Source organism: Manacus vitellinus, unplaced genomic scaffold, assembly GCF_001715985.3.
Source record: "Manacus vitellinus isolate BGI_N305 unplaced genomic scaffold, ASM171598v3 scaffold_7_pilon, whole genome shotgun sequence".
In the NCBI taxonomy this organism is placed as follows: Eukaryota; Metazoa; Chordata; class Aves; order Passeriformes; family Pipridae; genus Manacus; species Manacus vitellinus.
The window spans coordinates 13,646,632-13,668,773 of record NW_021940813.1 but is presented as its reverse complement, the minus strand read 5'-3'; positions in this window follow the sequence as shown (position 1 = coordinate 13,668,773).

The window sequence follows — 22,142 nt, the reverse complement described above, 5'->3', positions numbered from 1 at the left end:
CTTTTATAAAAGGTGCTTTTTATGTTCTCATAACCAGCAATAATAAAGCCTAGTAAATAATAGTAAATAGAAATAGGCGAACCATAGCCTACCTCAGTGAAGACATTCACACAGCTGATATGTGCATGTGTAATAAATTAGGTGCTTCATCTACAGCTTGAAAAAATCTACATGTTAATTTGATTTAGAGCACCTCCTTTGCCTTTTAATGATAGGAAATACAGTATTAGAAACTACATCACAAAGAAAAATAGATGCTGAAAAAAACTTTATAATTGCCATCCATGGAGATACCGAGCTCTTCATGGCCTTCAGTGTGTTTTCTTTAAAATATTAACTTCTAGGTTGAAATGTCTCTTTTGTGTACACAGCATATGCTGGTTTTACTCTTTTACTTCAGTATGATTGTGTCAAGAGACCATTAACCAGTCTTTAACTTCCAGCTTGCAAATTATATTGTTTGTTGAGGAGACATTTGCTGAAATAGGAAAAAATTGCATTTCTATCCTAATGAGGCAGAAAAGTTCCCTCAGAATCTTGTTAGATAATTAAGTGCCTTAGGTCTACTCAGCATCACCAAACTTTTCAGCATTTAAATTATTTACAGTAGTTAAGACCAAATGTTTCACCCACCATTAACAGGGATGCTCTGTTTTGTGTGTCTCAAGGATATTTTAAGGCAGATTCATTAATCTAGGAAGCCTTGCAAATATTCTGGGCCATGTAACCCCTGTGGCTAATTCCAACTTGCATAATGCAAATAAGACCCAAGGCTGATATTTAAGGATGTCAGGCAATAGAAAAATATTTCTGTTCTAAGTGTATCCCATAAAAATCATAAAATCATAGAATACCAGCTTGGGAGGGGCCTCAAGGATCATCTAGTCCAACCTTTCTTGGCAAAAGCATGGTCTAGACAAGATGGCCCAGCACCCTATCCAGGCAAATCTTAAAAGTATCCAATGCTGGGGAATCCTTCACTTCCCTGGGGAGATTATTTCAATAGCTGTTTGTTCTCATTGTGAAAAATTTTCTTCTTGTGTCCAATTGAAATCTCCCCAGGAGTAACTTGTACCCATTATGCCTCATCTTTTCTCTATTGTCATCCCAAAACTGGTGTTTTAACAATGCATTTTATTTCAATCACCTGTATTCTGACAGTTCTGGCAGTTGTGTCTGAACAGCTTTACTGAGTCTTCATTTGGTGGTGATGTAGAATTCCACATGGGAATCAGATTCTTTGGAAAATTAAAGGTGTATGCATGTTGGTTAGGAAAAAATAACATGCAGTTCTCTTCAGTAGCGCTGGCAGTGGGATAGATTCCTGTCTTGCCAAGGTTATTACTAAGGAGTGTAGCAGTGGCACTGTATTCAGTTGAACCCTTAGTCTGTCTAATCCAGTGTTTTGGAGCTAGAAATAGCCAACTAATTCTCCATATGCTCTGAAAATACGGGGACAGGGTATGATAGACTTACCCATAACAAATGCAGTTACTTACAGTTAAGAAGGGAAGACATTTTCTCTGTAGCAACTAAGTGTGTGTATATGCCAATGGGCTACAAAAAGTGAGAGAGTCAGGGAAAGGATGTCTGAGCAGCTTATTAGTATTCGTCTCTCTCTTTCTGAGGATGAAGGAAGTATTAGCTCTCCCTCTCCAAAGGATCATGCACAATACTGTCTGCCCATGCACATGGAGGGAATGAGGGCTCTCGAGGAAGAACCATTTCACCTTCTGCTTTAAAGATAAAAAGAAGCCACATCATTTGCAAAATAACCCCAAAACCAAAAACAACCAAAAAAAAACCCCACCAAAAAACAAAAACCCTCGAAAAAACAACCAAAAATGGCATTTGATAATTGGCTGAAATTATCTGCAAGTTCTAGTCAAATCGACAAAATCATTTACAGTATTGGAAAAGTGAAAAGTAGAAAGATCAAGAGCATTTTTGAACACTTAAACAAAATACTGATTTTTTATCTCAAAGAGGATTTTTAGTTTTGACTTCATATAAATGCAACTTCCAAATGGCTAAAGCTCCTTGTCAGCTAAAATTATTTTTTTTTTTATTTCTTCTTGGACCTGCAGATCCTTTGACTATAGGCAAGGCAATGCCTTTTGGCAGCTTCTTTCTTTGTTCTAGCAGTCCAAAGACTTCTTATGTTTTGGCATTTGACAGCTCTCTTCATGATTTGTCCCAGAGAGAAACAGAGCTTTGTTTTCCTGAACAGGTGATAGGAGAAGTATAAAAGCAAGAGAGTCTGTGAAGCAACTCCAGGTCTTTCTTTGAGTGCAGAATTCAAGACTTTTAGAGTTCAGGATGTGTAAGAATTGCCTTTTCCTTCAGCAGCAAAAGTCTAGAGAAGTCAGCAGTAGGATAACTCTGCCTGTGTGAGACTGATTCAGTCCAGAGCAAACCAACACGTGAGGAACACGAGGCAGTATTAGGGAGATCTCATCATCTCAGGGGTTATGTGACCCTCTCTAGCAGGTAAAAAAGACGAAGTATAAAGGAACCTGTAACAGCAGCACTAATCTCAGAAGAATGCTACAGATAACGGCAATTATTTCCAGGAAAGCATTATAATAAATATTCATGTTTTATAATGTGTGGCTATTAGGATTTAGCACTATTAAATGTTTACAGCAGAATATTGTTCTAAATTGGAAATGTAAGCATCTTCCTGATGCCCTAGCCATCATCAGCCAGCCTAATACTGTTTTTTCTAGGCTGCAGAGTGCTGTGGAGTCATTTTAGCATGCTCTTAGCTGATGTGGCGCTTCTCGGGGGTGCCCTGGTACAGGCAAGAGCTGTAGCAGGGCTGACACCAAGGAGATGTGATGGCACAGCCTGAGGCAGCCCTGCAGCTGGGTAGTGCTGGCTACTCCCACAGCAGTCTGGAATTGCCTTTCACGGGAAGCACATACATGTGTTTTTTAAACCTGGATTAGGGGCTTGGCTCTTAATCAGGATCAAATGTGGTCTGTTTATACTGTCAGTCTTATCCTGCCGTGAGCCTACTCCTTCGGAAGTAATCACCTTGCTAAGAATAAGAGTGATACATTCAGCTCATTAGTGGTCCCAAAGCTCTTTCTGTCCTAGGTTTTCCAAGTGCTTGCTAGACTAACAAAGGTTCAAATCAGCTGTCTATTTATGTTGCGTATTCATAGTTAACTTCAAGTGTAAAATTTCAGTGACAAATTAGTGAGAGCCTGGCATCACACACTTCTGAAATGCTCAAGAAAAGCTGTTTCTTGCTCTTAGATAACAACAAGCCTTTAACAATCTCATGGTAGGATGTTACTGTATCCCTTTATAGCTCCTCTTTTTTCCCAGGCATATCATTTATCTTTTTATTTCAATACAAATGTGTTCAACTTCTCCTTTCAGTCCTGGCAGCTCATTATATCCTACAAGCCTGAGAGCTGTTAAAGTTTTGTTCTCATGTGGGTTCTTAGAAATTTTGTTCACACCCTTAACCCTTCGTTGTATAAGACATACGAACAGATACCTGTTTTTCATGAAAAAAGCACAGTTTCCACTTCTCTGATTTTCCTTTTTTTTTTTTTGTTTAACTCTTTTATATCTGCTCTGTTTTTCCAGCTCCCTGTGGAGCCAGGGGAAGCAAGACCGTGTGTTGAGTTGTACAGACACCCCTGCTCAGGCCAAAGAGAGGGCAATGGTTTCCTCTCCTAGCTGGGGGTTTGTCTCTCCTGGGGCCATGCTTTTGACCCTTTGGTTGCTCTGAGTAATTAAGCTCAACTGGAAACAGTTGCAGCTTCTCAGTTCCCAATGCTATGGGAATTCCTATGTTCCTACAGGCATTATGACATGTGATGCTATAAAAACATAAGATTTGAATTTCATCACTTCGAACAATTCTGATTGTACTGTAACAGTGACCTACACTTTCCATCATTTAGCACTGCACAATCTTTTCTGTCACTTGCAAACTCCACCAGCAAATTATCATTGATAGGTATTTTGATTTTTTCCTTGTTATGTGACTCATCAGCCTTTATGAAAGACATGTCAGAGTATTGTACTTCAAATATTTCTGTATTTAATAGTTAAAATCAAGGCAGGAAGAATTTGCCATGCTTCCAGACAAAAGAGGCAGCTCACAAGCCCTGCCTGAATGGTTTCTGACTCAGAGAGATGAGGAAGGACAGGAGAAGAAGAAAGGGAAGAGAGGAAGAAAGGGAGCAGATTCCAGTAGTGGCAAAAATCTCCTTTATCCTTAAAGAGACTTGAGCCCCACTTCTGCTATTATCTATACCATTTTCCACACTAAGGCAGTGTGATGGCCTTCCACTGTTTTGTGGAAAATAAGAGGACAACCAGGCTTTCACAAGGAAGGAGGAAAGTCACCTGACTGTATTCTGGTGGATGGAACTGATGACTTGCCTCTGAGGTGGAGAGAAACATTTACTGTTAGAAAGCATCTCAAACTGAAAGAGGGCAAGTGAGTGACTATAAAGGATGCTGACATAGAACAGGAATCAAAAGACCTGAGGGAGCAAAGTTAGGTGAGTTGGATCCCACCTGCAGTGTTCAATATACTTCTGTACATTGATTTGTGAAAAACAGTGCCTCACCTTGCAGGTAAGGAAGCTGTTGTTTTCTAAAAAAACAGTGCCTCACCTTGCAGGTAAGGAAGCTGTTGTTTTCTCTATCATACCACTAACACAAAGGCGCCCTGTTTAATCCAAAGCAAATAGGTTGAACTTCTTGCCTTATTTCACGTGTATGCTGTGGCTGCTGTGACTCTGGGCTCAGTGAGGGGCTGCAGCCAAGTGTGTGGCTGGGGGACAAGCGCACGGGCCAGGTGTGGCCAGGAGAGGGCCACCCAGCCCTGGCAGTACCACTGCACTCTGCTCTCCTGCCAAACAAACAGGCGCTGTAAAAATGCTTAATTACAAAGTCTTTGGAGTTCGCAGGCATCCGTCCCCAGGGAAACAGTTGCACGCCGTCTTGTAGGAGAGAGATGGAAGAGAGGCATTCCTTCACATCTGCCGCAGATGTTAATTTTAGGAGACAGAATTTAAAAAAAAAAAAAAAAAAAGGAGACAGAGGTGAAAAATGCTATAAGAAAGTGCAGGGAATCCTTGCCTTTCATCCAGCAGCCTGTCTGATAAATGTCCCACAAGCCACAGGGTCGCTCATCTATGCCAGCTGTAGATCTCCCACAGCTCAAGTGGAATCATTCAGTACCTCTTGGTCCACTAGGAGCAGGTAGCCTTGCCACAGGGAGTTGTTTTTCAAACCTGTGTTTCTCTTTTAGGATTAAGGCAGGTTAGCAAAGGGACTACCTATTCCCAAAATCTCTGAACATGCCCTAAGAGAGAGGAAAATCCTTTAAAAGGACAGAGTAGGAGCTAAAGCACTAACTGCTTCGAGGCTGATTACATGGGGCACTTAGTGTTGCACAAGTGTTGACAAGAGGTTTCCACACATGGTGGAAAGTGGATATGTCCAGCCCTGTTCCTACACGTGCCTGGGGCAAGCACAAGCAGACTACATACAGTGCTGCAGCCCCTCCTAAGGAGTGTGGGCAGCCCACATGGACACATACTTCTCCTCCTGCAGGACGAGTATGGATCTAGTCTTTCCTTCTGAGCTGGCTGGAGTTTATAAGGTATGTGTAGCACTTTTTAAGTGCTCTAACAAGTGGAGCATCTCGGGCTTCCTTGTTTCTCTTTATGCTCGCAAGTACATGTAGTCCTCTCTCAATCCCTGCTCATTTTACTGAGTTTGGGAGTTGCTACTATTTTTATCCAACAGCCACATTGATAAACATATTTGGTTTCTGCAGAAAGTAGGTTGGGACCAGAACTGTCAGGTTATAGCAAGCAAATCGAAAAAGGAATTCTAGCAGGCACAAACTCCAGCTTTAGGAACCTCCTCTGTGCAGCCTGACTGAAAAGGGGATCAAGCAATATTTATCCAGAGCTAAGAGAAGCAGTGAAATGTGTGCCTTGGTCTGTTTTCTCATGTGTCGAGGTTCTCCCACTGCTCAACTACGTTTTCAGCTATTGAGCAGGGGTTGATCAAAGGAAGGGCAGCCTGGTCTGGAACTCCCTGCAGCCCAAGGGAAACTTCCCTGCTATTGTGTTTCCATGTGCAGGCCATTTCGCACACCAGTGATGCCAGGTCAGCGCTGAGGCAGAGCAAGACACAGAGCAGAACTTAACTACTGGGTATCCATAAACATGTGGCTCAACCAGGATTTTCCTTGGGCAAGCCCATCATAAAGAGGTCCCTGATGAAAAAGCCCTGCTACTGCCAAGCCTTGCATGTGGCATAGTTAGTCATGGTGGGCTTGTGCAAGTCAAGTTGGGGTCTCATGTGCTAACCCTGTTGTTTAGTGAAGTTTCTAATTTATGACGTTTGCGGCTTGTCTGAGATCTGCTTCTTTAAACAGTCAAATGAAATCTGGAATAACCGTCTTTACTGCTAAAATCCAAGATAACTTTATAAACCAGAGGAGTTTCTCCATACTTACATCCAGTGTGGTTGAAATAAGATAAATGATAGCCACAATGACATCATCTTCAGAAATCATTCCAAAAAGTGATTCCTTGACATTTTCTTTATCCTCAGCCTGCCTAATTTCCATGTTTATTAATTAGCTAGAGATTATATATATCACCTGGCAATAAACCTGGTGTCCTGTCTTGTTTTGGTTTAATTTCATTTGCACTTACCTCATGATAGCATATTTTAAACATATATCAAATATTTTAAAATTAAACTTGTCCCATTAAATGTCTTACTCATTTTAAGAATTAAGCAACTTTCCTTTGCATTTAGTCAAAAAACACGTCAGCTCTAAAAAATTAATGTCACAAGGCTTACCGCCCTATCCCCTAATTAGAAAAAAGCCAAACACTGTCCACGTTGTGTAAATGTCTCTTCCCACTTCTACCCCAACAAGACTTCAATTCATTAGGTCTTTCAGTGCCAAAATTCCTTTCATACCAATAAAATCAGGTGGTTCATAGTCCGAATACTACCTACACAGGCAAAAACTTCACCCATAGGTAATTATTACACTATAATGGAGAATGCAGCAGCTTACCTTCCCAGAGGCATGGTCTTCTTTTACTACATTATTCTTGGGCTTAATTTTTTTTATCAATATTCTCAGTCATTTGAAAATCTTAGTTCCAGTTTCCAAGACTACTGGTCACTGCTCTGCATATAGTTGTATTACTGGTCTCATTGTCATTCATGAGTTGTTCATGACTTTACCAGGGCAGTTCCCAGAGCCCAGCACAAGGAGTCTAGGTTATAGACACTGTTTCTGAGCTACAAGCTAAATTTTCAGAGGCTATTACCAGGCACTGGATTAGCCTTCTTTTCAGAATGTCTTTGAAAACCATTCTCTCTACTAAGACATGTTGATGTAGATTAATACAGTGGAAAGGAAAAGGGAGTACAACGACGTGCCAAATAATGTCTGCTTCTCCAGCAAAGCTTCAAAAGATCCTGATGTCAACTAGGAAACACTATAGACCTCATTTGCCCATTAAATATTTTGACACCATTCTGACAAAGGCTATACAGACACAATCTTCCATGTTGTAATTAGACTGGAACTATGGTCAGTGATTATATCAAAGGTAGGCTGCATCAGTGATCTAAATGTGCTACTTTACTTTAAAATTACATATGCACTTCTGTACATCCAATAAGCACCATCTGCAGTCAGGAAAACCACTGGAATGAGAATATCATAACTGAAACCAGAAAAAAAAAAGCAGCCAATGGAAGGTATTTTCAGAGCTTTTCAATTATTTCTTTTATGTGTTAAAACCCCAAATTTTCTGAGACTAAGGAAAATATGCAGAGAGACCATGTACCTTGCCAATATGATTTTGGAGATTGAAATATAATAAAGTGAGTCAGAAAATTATTATTTTGAGTATAAAGAAGAGGAGGTAGGGGATGTGCATTTATAAAAACACATTTCTGTTGTCTCTTACAGCAGTGACCAGATTAAATGTAGCTGGTCTCTAGTCTTTTTAATTTTCTCCCTGCATAACTGCACAACATCCTTGTAGTCCTCATGAGCTGCCTGCCTCTTTTTCCAGAGGTGATGGCCTGCTCCTGCATCTTTAAGATTTCCTTCTTAAAGCAGGTATATCCTTCCTGGACACCTTTGTCTTTCAGAACTACTGTCCAAGGGACTCTGTCAACCAGCCTCCTAAACAGGCCAAAGTCTGCCTGCTGAAATTCCAAGGTGGTAGCTCTGCTGACCCCCCTCCTTGCTTCTTTGAGAATTGAAAACTCTCTTGTTTCATGGTTGCTGTGCCCAAGACTGCCTCTGACCACTACATCTACCAGTCCTCTGTTCAGAAACAGTAGGTCAGCCACCCCCCTTAGCTGACTCCTTCACTAGCTGTGTCAGGAGGTTATTTTCCACACAGTCCAGGAACCTCCTGGACTGTGTTCTCTCTGCTGTGTTGTACTTCCAGCTGACATCTACTAAGTTGAAGTCCCCAAAGATGTCAAGTCCCCAAGCTCAGGAACGACATGCATTGCCACAGGTCTATCCTGCATGCCATTTGGTAGCACCAAGTTAAATAATAGTGCAAGACAGACTGATACTGGTATCCGTATGTCCTACTAGTTCAACAACAGGACTTTTTTCTAATTTTGAAAAAGCAAAAAGAGAGAGAGAAACCTACCACTTTCCAGTCACAATAAGCTATATGTTGATGTCAGGTTTTATCCTGGCTACTGCAAAGGATGAAATTACCATTTAAATTTACTCTTGACACCCTCTTAACTCATCCTTGCACAGACAAGGCTCACAGAGCTCCTGAATACTTGGCACATATGGATTTAGTTTCAGGAGTATGAATGTAGTGAGTGTTTTCTGAGGCCTAAAGTAGTTTTTTTTAAGACTCTACTAATGCTTTCATATGTTTTGATTTCTTTTCATTTTAAATCCCTGTTCTCACCTTTGGGATTAACTACACCCCAGGACAAGAGATACTCTACCACAGAGATGGAACGGGCTGCCTCTGTGGGTGTCGAGTCGCATTGGCACAAATCAAAGGTTTTCAACACTGTGAAACCATGCTGCCAAAACTGCCAGATTAAAGGTGCCCCATCTGCAGTCCACATGTAAAACGGAGGGAAAAAATATACTCCCATAGGTTTGTGACATAATTATTTGTAGTACAGAACACCTGAAGTCTCCTATGGAGATTAGACTTGGCTGCATTTGTTAGGAGGTGTAAGTGCAGCATGTACTGTACCTCTGAAGTGACAGCAGAGGAAAGCACCAGCAAATGTGATATTTTCTCTCTCTTCAGTGAGTGGGCTGGCAGAGGGCAGCCTGGGATGCCTTTACAGAGGCTATTTTAAGATTATCGCAGCATCATCCTGAGACCCCGGGACAGAGCTGCGGATTGAATTCAGATTTCTCAAGACACAGTCAATAACTTTCATCCAAAGCAATTTCCTTCTGTCTTGCTGACAGGCAGATTGGAAAAGTGACAGATGACAGACAAGCTGGCAGGGTGACAGGAGGCTTTCAGATGCAGTCTGCAAAAAGGGCAAGAACATCCATTTTTCTCCGACACCAAATGCTCACTCCTACCTTTCCATCAGCATCTGTTTATAGCCTGCTTTGCCAGAAAAGGCAGTTTCATTTCTTCCATGGCAGTCCTTTCAGAGTCAGTCATCTAGGGCAATTGAGTATAGGCATTACGATAATTACAGAGGGAAGTTATTATATCCTGGCCAACTCCTGTGCTGTGTGTGCTCAATTTTTCTGAATAAAAATTTCTTGCAAAATTCATCCCCAGACCACACTATAAATACTCACCTGTGGTGAGACTTCCCAGGACTTTGATGTGGATCTGCATGAATCTTTTCCCTGAAGTAAAGAATTCCAGAAGGAAAAAAAAAGAATAAAAAGTGAAAGCTAGATTTATGAAAACAAAACCCCTAAAGAAACAAAAATGCAGAACTTGAAAACCAGAAATTAAAAGGGCTTGTAAAGAATTTTTGCCTTCCTGCTCCATTCTTGAAGAGAGGGACTGATCTCACATTCTTGTTTTTAGTTCATCATCTTTCAGTAATAAAAATCACACAGTCTCATTTGGTTCTTTAGGAAGTGTCTTTCATACTGTCCCATACAAGACCTGAGTGTCTGTTTTCCCTTCCCGTCTGCAGTTTCTGCTCTTGTCTTACTTATGTTAAGTGCAATATAACCCAAGTATGGACCTCAGGTGAAAGCTAGGCATAGACCTGAAAAAAACCACATGCAGGAATGATGTGGAGGAAGAAACAGCATGATAGAGGAAAGCAGCTGATTGTAGCCTGACACCTTGATAAGGAGGAGGAAAACAGGAACACCAGAAAAGTGGGGAAAGAGGTCAAGAAACCACTGGGCCCACTGTGAAACAGCATGGACAGCACTGTACAGAATAAGTGCATCAAGAGTTTTCTGTGCTGAGCCCTGGCTGAAAGCAGTTTGTACTTGTGAGCAAATAAATAGCCACCTTGCTAGGATTGCCCTTGCATGCAGAACAGTGCACACGCTGCTTCTACAGCACAACTCTACCATTCCATGTCTTTACCAATGAGAAATAACCTAGAAGACCTCAAAACTTTGTTAACCAAACAGGTCAAAAAGGAGTAATAATATGTATAATGTAACAATTAGGTTCTGGCAGCATTTAATGTATTCCTTTTAGGAAAGGTTTGGATAATAGTTCTGATTAACACAAATTAATCAAATTTTATGGAGATTGTCAGCTGTCCTCCCCCTAAAAAGCATAATGATTAGTGATAGCAAAATTATAACAAGAAGGCAATAATATCTTGCATTTAGCTTTTTAAATTGTAAGAAATTTTACAAACAACCACTAATAGATTTAAACCCTCTGTTTGTCCTGTGGTGTGGATGTTGGAAGTGTAAGACAGCTATATTAACCAGAGAGATAGTGAAATTCATCATGCTCCCCACTGAAATAACTGTCCACTTCTGTGTGAAAGGAAAAGTATAACACTCTTAACACTGGCATTAGAGAGCAGATCTTTTAGCTGCCATGAACCCAGAGGAAACCACACAATTTATTCCAAAGCTGATATACCCCTAGTGATGTTTCCTACTGTTTGCAACAAAGATCACTTCCATTAACTTGTGTACCTTTACAGCATACTCTGATGTGGAGAATCTGGTCTCTCATCAAATAAAATACCACCATTATTAACAATGGTGGTTGGCACACTTCCAGTGCCCTCAAACAGTTGTCAAGCCACCTCTAAAGTGAAATTTTAGTCCCTGTGTGCAGGGATGTGAGATTTAAACTCAGTCTTCACTTGCTAAAGCTACTTATTTTCTGCAAGGCAAGCCAAAGCTTCCTCACAGTGAAGAAGAAGAGGTAACTGCTTGGCTCCAGGGAAAGCTCCATTTTAATTGCTGTACCTGAATAGTCTAAGTGTGGATAAATCTCCTTTTCATCTTCAGCTCCATAAATTAGCATTACAGTTCACTTTTCATAGAGAGATATTAGCAGTGTTGGACTGCTTGGCAGCTTTTCCTTCACTTCTGTTTATCTTTTGTAAAGGTCGTGTTCCTACTTGCAGTAGAATTGGCAACAGAAGTTGTTAGCAAAAAGATTTTTTTGCACAGAACTGTGAAGGACTTGAGGAAGGAACATAAACCTGACATAACCACTGCAAACTTTTCACAGGGATTGGATACTTAGAATTGTTGTTGTCCAAAAAGCAATGTTTTGGATTCTCTTTTGAATTTTTTTTTATACCTTGCTTAACATCACACTAGCAGAAGACAAGGTAGCTACAAATACTTCTTCAAATACCAAATGAGGTAAACTTGAAAAGTGGAGCACTGGCAACACAGTGCAGGAGCACTTGAACTGCCTCTGCGGGGACTGGCTGGTACCAGGAGCAGTACAGCTGTGTTGCACTGCTGGGCTGAGCCAGAGGAACCTGCCTTGCCATTTCCAGAGGGGTTGCTTCAGTGTCCAAGCTGGCACCCTGCACAGAGCAATACAACACCATGGGGAACTGCTTGGCTGTGCTGAGGTTGGAGATCTCTGCACAGCACTTGTCATTTGATAAGTTTTTGTGGTACATGAAGCCAGTGTACCTAGAAAGACACACAGTGGTTTTGGGCACATATCTTCTAAGACATTTTGCTGAATTGAGTACTATTTAGCATTTATTAGACTAGGCAAGCTTCATGTCCAGATGACTGCAAGCCCTTGAGTGAAGAGCATCACTTCAGTTTTGCCCATTTGTGTAATACAGCTGATTACCCTCTGTGAACTCAATCCCTTCAGAGGCAGTGCTGCTGTAAGGAAAGGAGAGTCGTGTATTGCTTCCATATGTGCTGATGAAATCTGAACTGCACACTTAATGTAGTACTTGAGTCAATGTCTTATGACCATTTCAGCTTACAGCTCAGCTACAATAGTGACAAAACAGTGGAAAGCAAACATGTTCACGTGATGTGCCAAGAGAGCAAGTAGACCAGGAGTGGTGGTGCAGTTTACCTTTATAACATTTTTTTGGTACTTTATTCAGGAAGAACAGACTTTGTTGAATACTCTGCTATGAAATGCTGACAGCTGCAGAAAAAAAAAAAAGTCCAGAAGAACATGGATAGACAGATGCCAGCTCTCTGTAAGGTGGGTTTAACCAGTGCAGGCATGCTTCCTCTGGGATCCCAGCTTAGCAATCAGCATGCCTAGATGGGCTGAGCTTAGTGATCAACCCCAGATCTGCTCTTGGATTACACACACACGAGTGGTGTAAGCATGCCATTGCTTGGTTTTAGGTGGGAATTGCCTGCAACAGAAATGAACATAAACTACAAATAGCTGACATTTTTCTTTGACACTCAAGAAGCCTTTACAGTTTAATCACAGTTTAGGTGTGCTCTGCTGGTTCACAATATCTCATGAGCTGCCTGGGCTCTGAGGTATCTGTGAATCCATCTCTCCTGTAGGAGCGTAGATGAAGTATCCTTCTTGGCAGCTTCATGATGGTGGCATGAGCAAATTTCTGCCTCTCAGGAATGCCTTGGGGCTAATCTGTGAAGTGAAAGTCATTCTCCTGCTTGGATTGTCCTTTTCCAGCCCTAATAATAACAGCTTTCTTCAGCACCTTGAAGCATTTTCTGTCACTGCACTACATTTTACCTGGCAATCTTCATCCTGCTACCAAAATCTGCAACTTCTCCTGAACCTGAGTAAATCCAGTGAGGTTTATTTCAAGTGTTTTCTTGGCTGACCTTGTGCAACACATGCAGAGCATGACACTTAAACCTAAAGCTCTTATTTAGTTTTCTTCAACTCCTTGAATAGCAAAATTCATAGATGGAATTAACAAAAGAAATAATAATTAGCCCTGAAAACTGTGAAGGCTCTGATAACTGAACAGGAAAACTTCACTTTTCAGCCCAGTGGCAATTCTCAGACAAAAAGAACCCTATCAGCCTCCAATTCATATTTCTGCTTTGAAAATACCCAGTTCAAATAGGCAAAACCAAAGTTTGACTCTCTCTACTTTATAGAAGAGAAAAATGAGGAACAGGCAGATTAAGGGAGGCAGTAGGATGCAAGAAAAAGGCAGAAGCAGGATTCAAATTGAAATGCAAATCAAATGTCTTAATCACAAAGATGCCCTTTCTCTTCATACTGAGGACTTAATCTGTTTAAATACTTTCTTAAAAAAAAACCAAGCTGAGTGTAGAAGCAAATGAGCAATGTGGGACTGTCATCACTGCTCTTTTCACTTACTAAGTATTTTGGTTAATATTGTTCCTTCAGATGTCACAACTATGTCATACAGCATTGAGGCAAATATGCCTGTTAAATCTGCCACTGGCTCATGAGGTACTCAACAGAGTTTTTTAAACCTGAAGAAACTTTAACCATTCTAATCTCAGGGAAATAGTCCTGCAGGAAAATAATTTCTCATTTATCTAAGTGTTGATTTCAACTGATGAGAGTCAGAGAACATAAAATGAAAATTTTAGACCTGACTAAACTGAATTTTAAATCCAGGTTTAAAAAAATAGGTTTAAAAAATGGTCAGCATTTGGAGGAAACAAGAAGAAGATGTGTTTTACCTACTGCAGAAGCAAACTTGTTCCAGTTTTCAACCAGGTTGACCAACCAGACTTCCCTTTCAGAAGGCCTCGAGACAGAGCTGCTTGAATACCACACTGGATAATCAACTTTCTTAAGCACAGTTAAACACAGCACAGAGAGCTTGACAGAAGTGTTTGTATAAAAAACACATTACTGAAAGCTGGCCTCAAAGTGCTGGTGATGTGTCAGGGAGCTTAGGACAAAACACTCAAATAAAATACACTTTAGAAAAATGTGTAGATATCTTATGTCTCCTTAATCAAGGCTCTCTGAGGGTATTTTTGGATCTCTGAGTCAACAGGTATTTGTCTTCTTCCTTAAAATGTCTTGCTTCTCTTTTCCAGCCACCCTCCTTCTTCATGCCCCTCTATGGATGTTTTTCTAAATGACCTCCAGTCTAAGTCTTCCTGCATTTTAATTACTTTGAGATGGAGTCCAGAATGTTAATGATACTGCAGTACATTAAATCTGTGAATAATTAAGGTGGAGTGGGTTTTTTTGCCTCACTCCTTCAGTGAGAAAGATTTGTATTCAGTACATTATGTTTTAATGCCTGACAGCTGAAGCTTAATATGTTTTCATAGCTTCAGAGATTAATTTAGACAATCATTGAAAAAAAAATCTCAAAATGATAATATAAAGAACTGAAGATCATATGCAGTAAATACATCCACAGAGGAAAATCATGTGTATTTATGCATACATTTACCATTCCTTTTATCTTAAATTTTCTGATTTTTTTTTCTGTGGTTCTTATCAAACTTCTGCCTCAGTGCTTCCTCAGTGCATATCTTTGAAACTATAGTCACCTTTCTGCTGGATTCAGGAATTTAAAATAAAGCTGCTTAACTAGCAGCATGGTGGCAGTGCTAAATGTGCATTTCCCTTGCCATCATGTTTAATGCTCTACTCAGCTTTATTTAAAGTGAGAGGAAAGTTTTACACCTATTGCAAACAGAATTGACTGGAAAATTATTTTTGTCCACTGGAAATTATTTTTATCCATAAGTTTTTATCCACTCAGCATAACCAATTCTTTCTTGACTGACTAGAAACCCATGATAAAACATGCTATCAGATATGTTTTCTCTTGAGTTGGAACACTATTTCCATGAATGATTTTACTGACCCTTGGCATTTTGATTCAGTCTTGCATCTGATGCCTTTAAAAGTATTTCTACCTTTACAGTAAGTCACTCGCGAGCAGTGAATGAAAGCAAGATGACTTGGAGAAGAAAATTCGGAGTATCTCAGAAAAGTGAACATCAAAATTTTTTGACCCCAGCATATATACATAATGCTTTAAATATGCTTTCTTGCGCTTCTGTGTTATGATGCATTATTGATGAACAAAAGCACTACAGCTTTGAAAATAAAATTTAAGTAAGTATCTAAAATACTAACCCAGAAAAATAGGGATGGATCTCTCAGAGGTACTAATTACTGAGACTCAGAAACATAGTGTGGTAGGGGCTGGAAGTGTAGCTCAAAAGTGTTTGTACTTTTCCATGGTATAAGTCAAGGAAAATATTACCAACTGGAAGAATTACAAAGCAATGAAACAAGGCTCCTTTCAAACAGATTGTTTTATTTGAGTATGAAAACATTTTGAGAAAACAGAATACATACACCGGGACTTCTTGAGTACCTTAGTTACATCAAAACAACAGGGTAAACTTTTCATAAAAGGTCTGTTAGAAGATATGTACGTAATTAAAGCCCATCACTGCATTAGGATGTTTGTATAGTAGAACCACCACTACCCAGCACTGCACTGGATTACACTGAGTGTAATCAGGTTTTGCCTGCATTACCTCATATTGACTGTAAGCTGTTTTAGGACAGGGAGGGATTTTTGGTGTTTGTGCTTATGTTGATAAAAATGTGAGACTGATGCCTCTTTAGGTTTCAACAACATAAATAGCTCTTGCTTTCAACAATACAGCTTAGCTGAGGAACCACAGATGGGTTACAAGTATTTCTGCTTATGGTCTCAAGGACAGAGTTTGAAAGGTGGTTTATTCAGTAGCATATAGCGAAGGAGTGAAATGGTGCTGTCCACTGCAATCTCGACACTTCAGCACTAACATAAAATTATTTGAATACATGTACAGCAAGGGGATATCTCCTTTTGCTGAGCCCTGTTAGTTTTGCAAATATAAAGTGGTTTTGGCATGAACTAGGCAAGAAGAACTGGCCTTGGGGAGGTGTGCTGAGCAAGAAGAGGTGAGGTAATACTGTTTGTTTCTTTTCTTCACCTCTGGGCCCCCATTCTGAGAGTCCTTGTGAACAAGGACCTAATCTTCCACTGAATTATTTATGTGTTACATCAGTGTTTGCAGGTTGAGGGCTTAATGGGCAAGGTCTATACCTGTTATTAATTTGTCTCAGAAACTGAAAGTGAACGATGAAGATTTTGCCCTGAGTCTGCACAGATTGATGTATTTTCGCTGCTCATTTCAAAACAACTTGTATCAAAAATTCTTCTGCAACACATAACAGTCATAGGACATTTTTATGTTGTCAGCAATAAATCAAAACAAGTCTAACAACCTTATACTTCTATGGACAGCAGTCAGATTACTTGCTACATTTGCCAAATGTGTCCCAGAGTACCCTGCCAGTGTACCACTTCTGCAGGAATGACAAGCCTGTTATATTCAATAATAATTTGGAATCGTGAGTAGAAAATTACATAAAAACAAAGGGTAGCAAGGAGAGAGAGGGGCAAAACCCAGATATGTTGTGTCTTTAATCTCTTCTCTGTGGTGACCAGTGACAGGAGCCAAGGGAATGGCCTGAAGTTGCCTCAGGGGAGGTTTAGGTTCGATATTAGGAAAAGGTTCTTCACCCAGAGGGTGGTTGGGCACTGGAACAGGCTCCCCAGGGAAGTGGTCACAGCACCAAGCCTGACAGAGTTCAAGAAGCGTTTGGATGATGTTCTCAGGCACAGGGTGTGACTCTTGGGGATGTTCCTGTGCAGGGCCAGGAGTTGGACTTGATGAGCCTTGTGGGTCCCTTCCAACTCCTCATATTCTGTGATTCTGTGATTACGATCCCAATACTTGATATGAAGGCAGGTGGATGATCATTGCCTACAATCAGGAGCATCAGAAGGTACCAACAGATGCTGATCTCAGACCCGCCTGAGGAGCTGTTTCCTGTGCTCCTGAAATATCTTCTTCCAAGAGAGGCTATATTATGATACTTGCCCAGGAAAGATAACAAAATGAGAAAAAAAACAAGTGAAATGGTTAGGCTGGCTTTGGATGAAATCTTGAAAACTGGTGGTTTACCTGCTGAGGTTTGTTGTCTGAATTGGGTTTTATGCACTTTCAGGGAACTGAGTAGTTCTCAGACTTCTTATTAAAATTTTTCAAGAATAAAATAAGAAATACATTAACATACCTTTAAACTAGATTCTAAATACCCACAGAACTATTAAAAATATGGAATTTTTTTAATATAAAATGAAAAAATTTGGCTCCAGAGTAATGTTTTCATACACTTCTCAGAATTTCAGTGCTGTTAAAATTTCAAGTACAGTTTTAAAAATACATTGGGTTTAATAAAGAAGGTATTGTTTCATCCTTATTCATAGCCATGGATTAGGAAGCTTCAAAAAGGGTTTATAGGCCAGAGCTTCAGCTAAAGGTTGACTTAACCATCTCCACTAATGGATTGCAATACTGTTTGCCCATCATTTCCTACATAAATATGTAATTAGAGCTCACAAGATGAGAACAGTGATTCCATATTTGCACTTATTTGTTGAAAATTTTCATTTATAATTTTCTTGCCCGTCTATTTGGTGGGATTCTATTATGGTGTTTATGAACACTGTATTCTACCAGAATGGTATTATAAATTCTTATATTGTATTAAAATCACAAAGTGCATGGTAATTTACTTGGTACTAAGTGTGACTAATTAAGATGATGTATCAGAAATTCCAGATTTTAACCTGTGAGACATATGCATGAGTTCATGATTTTAAGAGTACTCTGTACTACAATTAAAAAAAAAAAAACAAAAAAACAAAACACAGAAAAACTCCCAAAACAAAACAAGTAAACAAACAAAAAACAAAACAAACAAACCCACCAGAACCCCACCAAAACACCCAACCCCACTACAAACATGAAAATAGACCTCCACAACATCAGTTTAATCTTTACTTCCCATAATTAATTAAAATTAAAAATTAAAAAGCATTCCAGATGAGAGACCTCAAGTACCTGCTACTTGCTCTTATCAGGGAATTCCAGCTAAAGGAGTTTTAAACAGCAAGAGAGATTTAAAGGAGAAGTACATGGGCAAGCAAATGAACAGATGCCTTTATTGGATGTTCTCACACCTGAGAACAGAGCTAACATAAGAAAAAATATTGGTTTAGGTTTAAGTGTATTTACTGAATATTACATATACCAACCTTAATAAAGGTATACCTTTCAAGTATCTTGAGAACTTGCCCTGCTTTGCAAGCCTAATTTTTGTGCAGTTATTGCTCTCTCTGGCTTCTGGGTTAGATATCTATTTCCTCTTAGAGCTCTAAAAAGAAATTTCACACCTTGAAACAAACTATATCTCCTAGAAAAGGCTGACAGAGAAACAAAACTGAACTGGTGCAGTTGCTAGTGGGTTTGACTGCTCAGGACTTGGTCCACAGCCTTTTGGAAAGATTTACCTCAGCTCTAGGGATAGCTCCAAAATCCATCACTGCAAGTGTAGTCGCTTTACAGGAAAGGAAAAGGGAGCACAGACCCCCTAGTCCCAGACTGGTCCCATTACAAGAGGATGAGAAATTTTTGGCAGACACAGTTACCCACAGAGATTTGCAACAGGAGAAATAGATAAACAAGTGACACCTCTCCACACTTTGAGATACAGGGGGCATTTAAGCCACTGCAGCTGGACAGAAACAAGGAACATGAAAAACTACTTATGATATCTTTTGGTTGGCTTGCTACACATCTGCTGGTCTAGTGTCTAATTTACACTTCAAATGCTATAATTTCCCTTGTCAGTGCTTCTTTGTATTGTGCATTTCGCAGTGCTAAGATAACTGCTATCATATACTTCTAAGGGACATTACTGTTGTTGGACCTAAAAGTTTCACAAAGTCTTTTCAGTCAGTCACCACAGTCATTCCCATTGCACCTTGCGCTGTGATACACTTGCAGGAACAGGAGAAAACAGGAAAGATCAGCCCAACAATCTCTGAGGTACCCTCTATATAGGTACAGTAATTTCTTTCTGTCCAAAATATTGCCATTCCTGACAATAGGTCAGCAGTCAATCTTCTTGAAAGGTTTTCTTCCTGGAGCAGTGAGTCACTCTTACAGTTAGACTTCCGATAATTTTATAAATGAGGCATCTATCTTTTTTTTTTTTTTACTGTCGTTGTGCACAATGCCCACTTTAGGCCATCAATAGTGGTCTGGAACATTCCATTGTTACCTTGGAAACTTTCCTTTGCATGTGCTGTTGGTATCTTTGGTCCAACATGGAGAAGATTTCACAGAAGTAGATGTTTATCAAGAAAGATTTCAGCTGTTTTAGCCACAGCTGTATTGCCCTAGACATTGCACTGCGTGAATCAGGCTTTTACACTGTCCTATGCAACTGAGCTCCACCTTCTAGCTGATTGCTCCTGGTCTACCACAGACCTTTCCTTTGGGAGGTGTCATGCCACAGATTCCAACCAGGAAGAGAGGTAGACAGCTGGACCAAACCACAAGCAATGCTTTAATCTTCCTGCTGTTGTTGTTATTGTACAGCATCCACTTCTATCCCTTTATCTGAAATAACATAGGTGATTCCATGGTCTTACCAGTTTCTACCTCAAGTGAATGACAGCATAACCATTGACCTCAAATGGGAAACACAACTGAGTGTTCTTATCCAGCCCACCAAGTTCCCCCAGGGTGTCATTCACCTCAGCATGCAGCCTGTGAACCCTTGGAACCCTCCAAAACTCTAGTCAGTGTAAGAAGGCTTGTCTTTTCCCATCCTGAAGACTGCAGACATCTTTCTGATGATCTTACAGCTACACCAGTGATTCACCCTCTGTGGCCACTCTGGGTAGTTTGGATAGATTGACGTAATAACTTGACCTCCTACTCCAACTGACCTGTTCCTTGGAATGATTTGCTGTATATCCATTTGTTTACCTCTGTCATCTAAAAAAATACCTCTGCAAGTGCAATTTACAACAGAGAAGGTATGTCTTCCAAAACTGTTAGCAAAAAAACTGACCAGGAATGAACTGCTCAAAATAACTGGTCTGTGATTTGGAGTTGTTCCACTTAACAGTGGTGCACCATTTGCTGAACAGTAATAATGTGCCACCCTGTTGACTCAAACCAGTGGTCCTCCTAGCCTTATTTGTGTAATGATTTGCAACAGGAAAAAGGGCTAAATTTTAAGAATAGAGCAACATTTCCTCTATAATCTCCCAGCTCCACAGCAGTTCGTGATCCTCCTGAAGCACAGGTTCTACCTGCATCTTCATGCCCAGATACTGTTGACAGATTTTTTTATTTTTTCACCTGAATATTTTTTTACTTCTCTGTTCAACCCTCTATGCCATTGTGATTTTATGGAGTTCATAATATCATTGCTGAAGTCTCTCTTTTCTGAGCTTAAAGGGTACCTTTTTATTTACAACTCACTTCATGGAGACATATGCAAAGACTTCCTTGAGATGCTAAAACTGAAGAATTTTATCACCTGTGCTTATCAGAAAATATTTTTTACCTTCAGATGGTGATACAGTTCCAAAATACAGATTCTAGAGTATCCTTTAACAACAGAATTATACTATTGCAAGGGTCTGTCACTGAACTCCAATATGTATATCACAATGCAGAAGAATGTGCACTTCAACCATTTTAATATATTTGCCTTTATACTGGAGCAGTGTTTCTTCAAATCTATCTATCAATTTAAATATGTCTCTATCTCAGAAAGGATTGTCTAGATTGTCAATTTATGGACATTTAAACATTGTAAAAAACACATAAAGTTCATTATTATATTGCATTTTAATTATGTGTATTTCAGCATTTTTTCTGAAGGTTGTATGTCTAAGTGCCCAACAACCCTTTGAAAATACTATCAACTAGATGTGCAACATATAAAATTATAGCCTATTGTTATTATTTACGCAGGCCTGAATCAGTTTGTTTTACACTGTTCAACATCCTAGAAAAGCCATTTGTTGTCTTAGAAAAGCTGATGCACACATCAGTAAACTGGTGAGGCTGCTGTTTTCCCCTGAGTGCATTGCTATGTGTTGTTAATTTTCAGAGAAAGCCATTGATGGACTCAACATCTGTGAGTATATCATTATGTATGATGTACTCACAAGCCTTTGTAATTAAATTCCACTCTTTTGTAGAAGTGGTATCAGATTTACCAGATGAGGCAGCAGAACCTCGTAGTCAGGATTCAAGTGTTTAAATAACACTGTACTCTTTCCTGCAAATGTCTTGAAAAATAATTTGCTAGTTTTCAGTACTCTGCAGACCTTCCCTTAATGCAGACCATTTAGAATTAGTTGAATAGTAAATAAATAAAGAAATAAATATTTCTGACCAAATATAATATGATTAGAAATTAATATTATGCATATCATCCACTTCCAAAACCAGTTTGGGGGTTGTTGCATATTCCTGTAGCTATATAGAATAAAAGTGAATGCTTGCTGTATTATTTGATTCTGTTGTCTATGCCAGAAATATAAAACAGAGAACATAAACAAGAAACATCTAAATTCTAATACCAGCATTTCCACAAGGCCTTTGCCCATTTTCATAAAAGGTTTATGAATTTTGCAAGTCCCGTTTGCTGTATGACCAATATGAAATTATTTTGGGTCCAGTTAAATGCTCACTGAAAACTCAGCTGGCTTCAGTGAACCTCTGCCCAGACCTTTGTTTAGATATCAAAAGATGGATTAAAGCCTAATTTAAGGCAGTCGCATTTGAAATGTCA